Source organism: Leucoraja erinacea, chromosome 30, assembly GCF_028641065.1.
Source record: "Leucoraja erinacea ecotype New England chromosome 30, Leri_hhj_1, whole genome shotgun sequence".
In the NCBI taxonomy this organism is placed as follows: Eukaryota; Metazoa; Chordata; class Chondrichthyes; order Rajiformes; family Rajidae; genus Leucoraja; species Leucoraja erinaceus.
In genome coordinates, this window is record NC_073406.1 from 6,715,101 (window position 1) to 6,725,816 (window position 10,716).

Consider the following 10,716-nt stretch of genomic DNA (forward strand, 5'->3'; position numbering starts at 1 on the left):
TGTTTCTCAAGGGAAGTGATAGCTTGCGGGAAGTTTGCAAAATTGGAAGCAAATATTCCTTTGATGGTTGATCTGCCTCCAGTGTACCGATGACCACATTGGCAACATATCTACCCACAGCATCGATTGTCTCATCTATTGAGATCCATATTTTGTTGCATGCAACTTCATCTCTAATTTTCTGCACAATAATGTTGAAGTTGCTATCAACATATTTTTTTTTTGTAATGATGACTCGCTTGGTATATGTTCCTCAGTGTATTTCTCAACAAAAACCTCTGAGAGATTTGTTTTCCAATTTCCACAGTGGAATTCCAGCATCAATGAATGCCTTGCACAGATCACTCAAATTCAGATTTGCGACTGGAGCCAGCAGTAAATGTAGTGAGGAGACAAGCTTGGGTATTTCACTTGTGTAGTCCCAGCGGTATCAACACTGATTTCTCTAATTTTAGATAGCCCTTATGTTCTCCCTCCTCCCCCTCACCCTTCCCAGCTCTCTTTCCAGTCCTACTGTCTCCGCCTCTTCCTTTACTTTTCTCGCCCTCCCCCCCATCAGTCTGAAGAAGGATATCGACCCGAAACGTTGTCTATTCCTTCTCTCCATAGATGCTGCCCCACCCGCTGAGTTTCTCCAGCATTTTTTGTCTACCTTCGATTTATCCAGCATCTGCAGTTCTTTCTTAAATAGATCTTGGAGAAAGCTGAACCAGAGGGCAGCGGCACGAACAAATGAACGACCAATGGTGGCGCCACCGGTTTTGCCCCAGTGGTGGAAATTTTCTTGTGTGTTATACTATGTTAACATGTTAATAATAACATTAATATTAACGTGTGACATAGAAAACGTCATTATAATCATGGTACAATTATAGAAAATAGCACGGCCTTTTAGCAAAACGGCAAAAAAAGGCTCATTTAGGCACTTGATCGTGAAAAAGGCATTATCCTGGTTAAATCATCAAAAAAAAGGCATGAAAAGGCACTTATGGCATTTATGGCAAAAGCTTGGCTCTACTCATGTCATAAGAGCAGAATTAAGCAATTCAGCCCATCGAGTCTACTGTAATATTCAATCATGGCTGATCTATCTTTCCCTCTCAACCACATTCTCCTGCCTTCTGCTTTGACACCCTAACTAACCAAGAATCTGTCAATCTCCACTTTAAAATACCCGTAATCATTACGAGAGGCATAGATAGGGTAAATAGTCAGAATCATTTTCCCAGGGTGGAAATTTCAAAGACTAGAGGTCATAGCTTTAAGGTGAGAGATGCAAAGTTTACAGTAGATGTGCAGGACAAGTTTCTTTTACACAGAGGGTGGTGGGTGTTTGGAACACACAGTCAGGGGTGATGGAGCCAGATATGATCATGGCATTTAATAGGTTTTTAAAAAGGAATGTGGATATACAGGGAATAGAGGAATATGGATCATGTACATATAGATGAGATTAGTTTAACTTGGCATCACGTTTGGCATGAACATTATGGACCATAGAGCCTGTTCATGTGCTGTACATGTTCTTCAGTATGTTTAGTTCATCTGGACATGTAGTTGGTGACAGAATAGACAATAGACAATAGGTGCAGAAGCAGGCCATTCGGCCCTTCGAGCCAGCACCCCCATTCAATGGGATCATGGCTAATCATCCCCAATCAGTACCCCGTTCCTGCCTTCTCCCCAAATCCCCTGACTCCGCTATTTTTAAGAGCCCTATCTAGCTCTCTCTTGAAAGCATCCAGAGAACCCGCCTCCACCGCCCTCTGAGGCAGAGAATTCCACAGGCTCGCTGCTCTCTGTGAGAAAAAGTGTTTCCTCGTCTCCGTTCTAAATGGCTTACTCCTTATTCTGAAACTGTGGCCCCTGGTTCTGGACTCCCCCAACATCGAAAACATGTTTCCTGCCTCTAGCGTGTCCAAACCCTTAACAATCTTATATGTTTATTATATGAAGGGAGCATTTAGAAGAAGTTGCTTTAGAAAGAAGAGTTTTGCACAAGGAGTAGCTGAATCAGAGGTTAGTATACCTATTAAGGAAAAATTAGGTCATTTTTGAGAAAGAGAAGGCTGCAGAGTTTTGAGGAAAGAGTGGGGAATCTGGATTAGTAACAGCCTGCTTTAACAAACGGCCGTTAATACACAATGGACTAAATAGCTTCCCTGTATTCTGCAAATTTTGATAATTACATAGCACGCAGACAAACACTCTCCTTAACACTAGTGTATACACCTTTTCCACTTGAGAGCACATCCATAGATTACTGTGCTGAGGTGCTATTTCCGTATCTATGGGCTGTGTGAAGATCTTGCACAAGTCAAATCACAAAATGCTGGAGGAACTCAGCAGTCTCTTGCCCAGAGTAAGTGAATCAAGGGCCAGAGGACATCGGTTTATGGTGAAGAAGAAAAGATTTAATTGGAATCTGAGGGGTAACCTTTTCACACAAAGGATGGTGGGTGTATGGAACAAGCCAGAGGGGGTAGTTGAGGCAGGGACTATCCCAATATTTAAGAAACAATTGGACAGGTACATGGATAAGACATGTTTGGAGGGATATGGATCAAACAAGGGCAGGTGGGACTAGTGCAGCTGAAACATGTTACCCGACCTGGCCAAGTTGGGTCTGTTTCCACACTGTATCACTCTATGACTGTATCTTGTGTAAGTCGCAGTCTTTTCATTTGCTCAACTGCTCTGTACCATCCTTACGATGTTATCACCAGATTTCCCCATTACCTTTGAGTTTGCTTTTCATAAGAGGCAGAAGTGGTGGGGACTGACAGTGAGTTGGGACTGAAGGTTTGGAACTGGAGACTGCTAATTGGGACAGGGTGTGAAGCGATTAGGAGTTTGTGATGTGAGGTCTTGGTGGGATTTAAAGTGGAATAAGGTAAACAAGAAAAAACTGTTTTTAAAAGAATGCAGAGCAAAAGTGAGTGAAAATAGACACAGTTTGTAGGTCTCAAATTCGCTGGCCATTGCTCTGTACTAGAGCACATTGGCTGCAAGCGCCATCTGCCTGACACACCAGCAACTGCAGCCAGCGCTGTTCCAACCCATTCTCCCCTCTCGCCACACACACACACACACACATATTCGCTGCTACAACAACATAATTCTGAACACACCTAACAGTAGGACCTCCTTTGCAAGCATTTGTTCTTCACATCCTTTATTAATTTCATGATTTTGTTCTGAGATTTTTGCCAAATTCTGCCAAAATTCAGTTAAATGTGAAACATCTAGCAGAGTCTCCAGACTTCCTAAGGGCTTTACAGTTCACCGGGTACTTTCCGAGGCTAGTCACTACTGTAATATGAAATGTAATTAGATAAACCTTGTTTTATTTTAGTCCAGAGAAATGTGGGAACGGGATAGGCCATTTAGTCCCTTGAACCTGTTATCCTTATTTCATGGCCAATGTATAACTTGCAATGAATTATCTGCTCCAGATACATGTTCTACAACAAGCATTGCTGCAAGTATAGGTCAAAGGCTAGGCATCCAACTGCCAGTAACTCAACTTCGATCCCCTCAAAACATTTACATCACCTGTAGGGCATAAGTTCGAAACAGGCAGTGATGCATGGAGACACAGGGAACTGCAGGTGCTGGAATGTTCAGATTCAGATTCAGATTCAGATTCAATTTTAATTGTCATTGTCAGTGTACAGTACAGAGACAACGAAATGCATTTAGCATCTCCCTTGAAGAGCGACATAGCAAACGATTTGAATAAAAAATAAATAATAAGTGTCCGGGGGGGTGGGGGGGGAGGTGTTTGGGGGTCACCGAGGTACGTTGTTTAGTAGAGTGACAGCCGCCGGAAAGAAGCTGTTCCTCGACCTGCTGGTTCGGCAACGGAGAGACCTGTAGCGCCTCCCGGATGGTAGGAGGGTAAACAGTCCATGGTTGGGGTGAGAGCAGTCCTTGGCGATGCTGAGCGCCCTCCGCAGACAGCGCTTGCTTTGGACAGACTCAATGGAGGGGAGCGTGGAACCGGTGATGCGTTGGGCAATTTTCACCACCCTCTGCAGCAAAATACAGTGTTGGAGGAACTCAGTGGGCCAGGGATTGGACAGACAATGTTTTGGGTGAGACCCTTCAGACTGACACATGATACATGATGATTGCTTGAATCAATGCAGCTCTAATAACACCATCCAGGACAAGGCCGTTTGCATTTTGTTGGCTCTGTACTTGTACACTGCACAATGACAATCACGTTTAGAATCTGAATCTGAAGCTGGTTATCTAGTGCACCATGCTCCTCTTTAAATATTAAATATTTACACACCATGGCTGCAGTCATTTTGATGCACATAATGCTCTGCAAGAACTTACCAAATCGTCTTTTGGAAATACTTCCCCTGGCTGCAGTCTCTAAGAACAAGGACAGCAGGTACTTGGGAAGGATTCCCCCTTACAAACTCATCTCACATTCCATGACCCAGACATGAAAACATTCTAATTTCCCATTGTTATTTCTGGATCAAAATCTTGGAAATCCCTGGAATCATCATCAACACATAGATTGTGGTGGCTCAATAGGCAATAACCACCATCTTGTCCAGGGCAATTAGGGATGGGCAAAAAACATGCAGGTACAACAGGCAGTGAAGAAAGCTAATGGCACGCTGACCTTCATAACAAGAGGATTTGAGTATAGGAGTAAAGAGGTCCTTCTGCAGTTGTACAGGGCCCAGGTGAGACCACATCTGGAATATTGTGTGCAGTTTTGGTCTCCAAATTTGAGGAAGGACATCCATGCCATTGAGTGAGCCCAGCGTAGGTTTACGAGGTTAATCTCCAGGATTGCAGGACATGAAGAAAGACTGGGCTTGTATTCACAGACATATAAATACTGCTGAATTTGAGCTTTGACAGAAATAATAAAAGCAAACATGATGAGAAATTCAATTAAATGGTGAAAGATCTACCTGTGTCAATTGTGGAGCTGACTAAGTTAACAAACAGAGTGAAATCCTTGACACACAATGACCAACCCGGTGGTATATGACAATGTGCTTCCTCTCTTTCAGCTGGCTTGCAGGCTGTAGGAGGCGTCACTCATATGCATGCACATGTTTCCTGGGCTGTTTGAACATACAAACATTTACATTTATTTTACAGCATAGGAATAAGCATTTGGTCCTACCAATCGATGACATCGTTTAACCTCTGCCACGGCCTCCCCTCACACTATCTCCTGCAATCCTAACAGTATCATATCAGTTCCTTTTCTCCTGTCTGTAGCTTTTCACTCACCCTCAAATCTATCTCTGAAATTCACCTCAAATGTTCCTTGCTTTAGCCTCTTCCTTATCCACAGGAAATGTCCCTCATTAGATTTGGCAATGGCTGTGATATTCGTAGCTTGCTATTCATACACATGGAAACATATTTTGCAGGTCTCTCCTCTGACACCCAACTGTATCCTAAAAGGCTTCCTTCCATCATGTCCTCATCCATCAGGCATCTAATCCTTCTCTTCTGAAAAGAAATGCACCCTGGCCTAATCATTCTGTCCTTATATGTATAACCTCAGTCCTGAGATCCTTAAAACTTCATAAATTATTGAGCTGAAGTAATCCTACCCAATTATTAAAAATCTACATAAATTATATATCAGACTGAAATTCAATGAAAAGAAGAATGAAAGATTAATTCCCATTTAATTACCTCATTGTCCAAACCAGTTCTTGAAATTCGGCTTTGCACTGTTCCTCCGTGACATTGTGTCATGCTCTCCCCCTCCCCCGTCCCCTCCACCATACAACAAGACTGAGACATCTCGTGCCTCTCACTGACTGGAGAATAATTTGTCTCCATGTGAGTGAAAAGGGTTTAGAGAGTGAGAGTGGTGTAATATGTAGAATTAGCCTTCGCTGGGTCAGCTGATCCCAGCTGAAGCAACAGAAAAAGACACCGTTGTTCCCCAGCCAGTGTCCCTAAGCCAGTGAAACATTTGTCAGTCGCATCCACTGGAAGTTTTTAAGAAGGAACTGCAGATGCTGGAAAATCGAAGGTACACAAAAATGCTGGAGAAACTCAGTGGGTGCAGCAGCATCTATGGGGTGAAGGAAATAGGCAACGTTTCGTGGCCGAACCCCTTCTTCAGACTGCATCCACTGGAAGGTTAAGTGAAGATGTGGCATGAGATAAATGTCAGGGTCGTCAGTGATGAATGATCTGAGACCAGCAATGCCTGGGCCAACTTACAGTCACATGTTTAGAGATACAGCGTGGAAACATTCCCTTCGGCTCGCTGAGTCCACCCCAACCATCCATCACCTGTTCACACTAATTCCATATTATCCCACTTTCTCATCCACGCCCTACACTCTAGGGGCAATATCCAGGGGCCAATTAACCTACAAAATTCTTCAAGATGTGGGAGAATATGCAGGCAACCTGAAGGAAACCCAAAGGGGCACACGGAGAACATGTAAACTCCACACAGACAGCACCAGAGGTCAGCATTGAACCGGGGTCTCTGACAACAGCTCTGCCAGCTGTGCTGCCCACGTTGCTGTAGTGGACCATTTTGCCTTGTGGCCATTCTTCAAGTGAGGGTTTGATGATATTCAACTCCTAGGACATGAGACAGGTATTACAGGCTTCCTGAGGTCAAAGAAAGGTAAAAGGGTTGTATTTAAAAGACAGAATAGGAAGGGCTAATTTGTCTGTTGATCCAGTCCCATTTTTAGAGAACCAAACTAAACTGAACTAAACATGCTCTCAGCTGCCCACCTCTGCAGCCACTGAGACCTGGACAAAGTCCAATAGACCCTGGAATATGTCCCTTCAAGGCCTGCAAGTGAATGTAACCAGTCTCGTGCATTTCAACCGGTTAGGCCAGGAATGATCTCCCCTACATATAAATGTTCATTCCTTATGTCATATAAGTCCCTGTCCCTGGATTAATCCATGCTGGCACACAAATGTAAATTGCCAAACTTCATGAATTTACCAACTCTGCTTAAATGCATTCATGGAGCGTAATGAATCCCAAATCCCACTGCCCGATCCTGTCCAAACACCTTCTGATACATTCTAAATAGTAAACAAAGGAGAAAAGGAATGCACAATATTTTAATCCCCTTTAATGCCAGTGCAAAATTTATTTCAATATTTGCAGATGCTAGAATCTTGACTAGAACTCAATGGTTCAGGCTGCATTGTGGAGTGAAATCCTTGCCTGCCAGGCTAAGTTCCTCCAGCACTTTGTGCTTTGCACAGATTATGGTGTGCTTATGTGGAATTTTATAACGGGATGGATTCTGCCGGCATAACCTGCTCCTGGCAATCACTGCCTGTTGGCCACCCAATTCCAAACTTCCCTGGAGCAGATGCAGAGGTCCTCTCCTGCTGGCTTGGAAAACCCAGAGTCCAGCAACATCTCCTTAGTGCTGGCAGCACTGCCGGGCACTACGCTGCAGATGCACAGCCTCCCAAACTTTTCTGCAAGCTTGAACTGCTGGCAAAGCAGTGTTTCAGCTTTATTGGCTGTCAAAGCTATGAAAGATTCAAAGTTTTTATTAAAAAAAACGATAATATTTAAAATCTCTTACAATTAAGCATTTGATTAAAAGTTCGCCAATTGCACACATAAGGAAATATGTTAATTTAAACTGAAACTATTGCTAGAAGTGATAGGAGTATAGACAATTATGAGAGGAATAGATAAGGTAGAGAGTAAGAATCTTTTATCCCAGGGTGGAAATGTCCAAGACAAGAGGGCATAGCTTTAAGGTGGAGGGGCAAAGTTTAAAGGAGATGTGCAGGGCAAGTTTTTTAGAGGGTCATGGGCCTGGAACACGTTGCCAGGACTGGTGGTGGAGGCAGATGCAAAGTGGCATTCAAGCGTTTAGATCAGCCCGTGGATATGCAGCCCATGGATCTCAAGCAGTCAGAACAGATTAGTTTAATTTGGCAGCACATTCAGCAATTACAATGTGTGCCGAAGGGCCTGTTCCTATGCTGTGGTGTTCTATGTTCTAAGTAGAATTCCCTCCCTTGTACTTTCTTCACTGCAACTCATCAATCCCCACCTCACCAGTCTAACCAATGATGCAGGAAAATCCAAAACTGCTGACATTTAAGCAGGTAAATACAATCACTGCGATGCTACAGTAGTCATTATCACCCCAGGCAAACTATTTTGTATTGACTAAATTGTACAGGGAGAGCATCAGGTGACTCCCATTCAAGGAATGATTCATTGGGATGTCTATTAGAAGTAGGAAAAAGATTTTCCAAAGTTTGTTTCATGATGATGTCTGCTTAATTTTCACGGCTCATTGATAATGAAATAGACCTTTTTATAAAGGTTTTGCAAGAAATTCTTTCCCTTAAGGGAAGGTTTTTTTTATACATTCACGGGATGCAATATCGTTGACAATGGTGACATTTATGGTCTATCTCCCATCACCCCTGCCAGAACCGAGGGGGCAAGTTAAAGCCTCGGACAGGCTGGGTAAGCATGGCAGAATCCCTCTCCTTAATGAAACAGGCAGACTTCTCTATTACAATCCAGTTGTTTCAAGGTTATAGTTACCGAAACTGGTGCTTCTTTTAAAATCCCTGTTTAATTAATTACTTAAATTTAAATTATTTGGCTGCCACAAATTCATTTAAATTTATGTCTCTGGATTAACAGAGTTGAGAACTCGAGTACTAGCCAAGACACATCACCGCTACACTGTGAAACACAAGACTGGGAGAAGTTGAGGCACAAAGAACTACAGATACGGGAACCTTGAGCTACAGCCCCCTTCCCATCAGAACTGCCCCCTCCATCGACTCCTTTAAGTCAAGACTAAAATCTTATCTAGTCTCCCAAGCCTTTCCTGACATCCACTGAGCGAGGGCTACATGTATATATGTGTGTAGTTTGGCTGTTTATACTATTCTTATAACAAATGTAAAGCACTTTGGCCAACAAGAGTTGTCTTTTTAAATGTGCTATATAAATAAATGTGACTTGACTTGTGACTTGACTATACACAAAGTGCTGGAGGAACTCAGTAGATCAGGCAGCATCTGTGGAGGGAATGAGTCTGAAGAAGGGTCCTGACCTGAAATGTTGCCTGTTAATCAGTCTAAAGAAGGATCCTGACCTGAACCATCACCTGTGTGTTCTCTCCACACATGATGCTTGACCCGCTGAGTTTCTCCAACACGTGTGTTTGCTCTGGGTGAGGCTCAGTACAGTTGCTTTGAGAGGCTCAGTACCTCTCTCGAGCTGCTGGTTATCCCCAGTACAGTTCATTATAGCAAGAATGTTGATTAAAGGATTCCCTTTGATTTTCCTAATAACCTATTCTTTATCACAAATCTTTGCAAAGAAATTCACTAAGGTTTCTTTGCTTTTTTTTTGAGCTATAGAATTAAAATCTTTATTTTCCTATCAAACAAGAAGGGTAAAATATGACTTGGTAACACGGCAAGGCTGTGTTACACTGTGTCGGCAGGCATTCCCTTCCCTTTATCATTTCTCCCAGTCACACATTCTGACTCTCTCTTATCACTCTCTCTCTACACCTCACCCATATTCCTTTTGCATTCCATTCTTCACTCTCATCCACTTTCCCATTCTTTTAATCCCCCACATGATATTATACTGCATCCCTGCCTGGAAGTGAAATAATTTGGGAAGAGTTTTCATTTAACCACTATTTTGCTTCCTACCCCCTTTCTTCACCACTAGACAAATTCCTAGGATAAAGAGTCGTCTTATCACTTATCACTAGCAGCTTCCCAAATTATAACTTTGCTGTTCAGAGTTTTGAAAAGTAATGGGTGTGTCGGATCCTAAGGAGCAAGGCAGAGTAGATGCGAGATCTTTCCCTGGGTAGGAGGTTCTCAAATGGGCCAGGTAATTCCAAGTGAGCAACCTTTTAAAACTGAAGTCTGCAGGAACTTTTCTTCACAAGAATGTTAAATCTGTAGAACTCTCTATCGTGGAGATTTGTGGAAGCTGGATGACTGCGGATGTTTCAAGAGAAACGTTGATAAAACGTTGAAAGATCAGGAAGTTGAGGGCCATGTGGAACTGGTGCTGAAGAGGAGATAAGGGTTGGGTCAAATACATTATGATCACTTTTAAGGGTGGGACAGGCTTGAGGGGCTGAGTGGCCTACTCCTGTCCTTGTGTTCTTAAAGCAACACCAGCCCAGGACTGAGGGTATGGTGCAGCATTTTGATGAATAATGCATTGGATCTCGTGCTATCCGCTGGAGGTGCCATGGCACCATTGACCGAGTGGTCTTCCACTGCTTCTATTCTCTTTAGTGTTTTATGCTCTTATGTTCTTACATTCACCCACCCCACATCAATACTCTCACCCTAATAGTGAACAAACCATTCACACCTTCAAGACCTATTTCTCCATCAAACTGCACCTGTACACCCTGATTGAAGTTTTAATGAGTTTAAATACATTTAAACATTTTTTGGTTGCAGTGGAACTTTGTCTTTGATCTTTGGTTTACTCTGATTACACCCTGATTACTTTGGTTACACCCCGGTGTTGAAACCAGACTCTGGTTTTTGAATGTTTGTGATACAGAGATTTGCAATTTAGATTTGCAGTCAGACCACGCTCTGCCTTTCACCTGTTGCCAGGATTGCAGACTGTGTGTGGAGGCTGTGTGGGACTCACACAAAACCCTACAACCACAGGTGGATGGATGGTGCCAGTAAACAAAG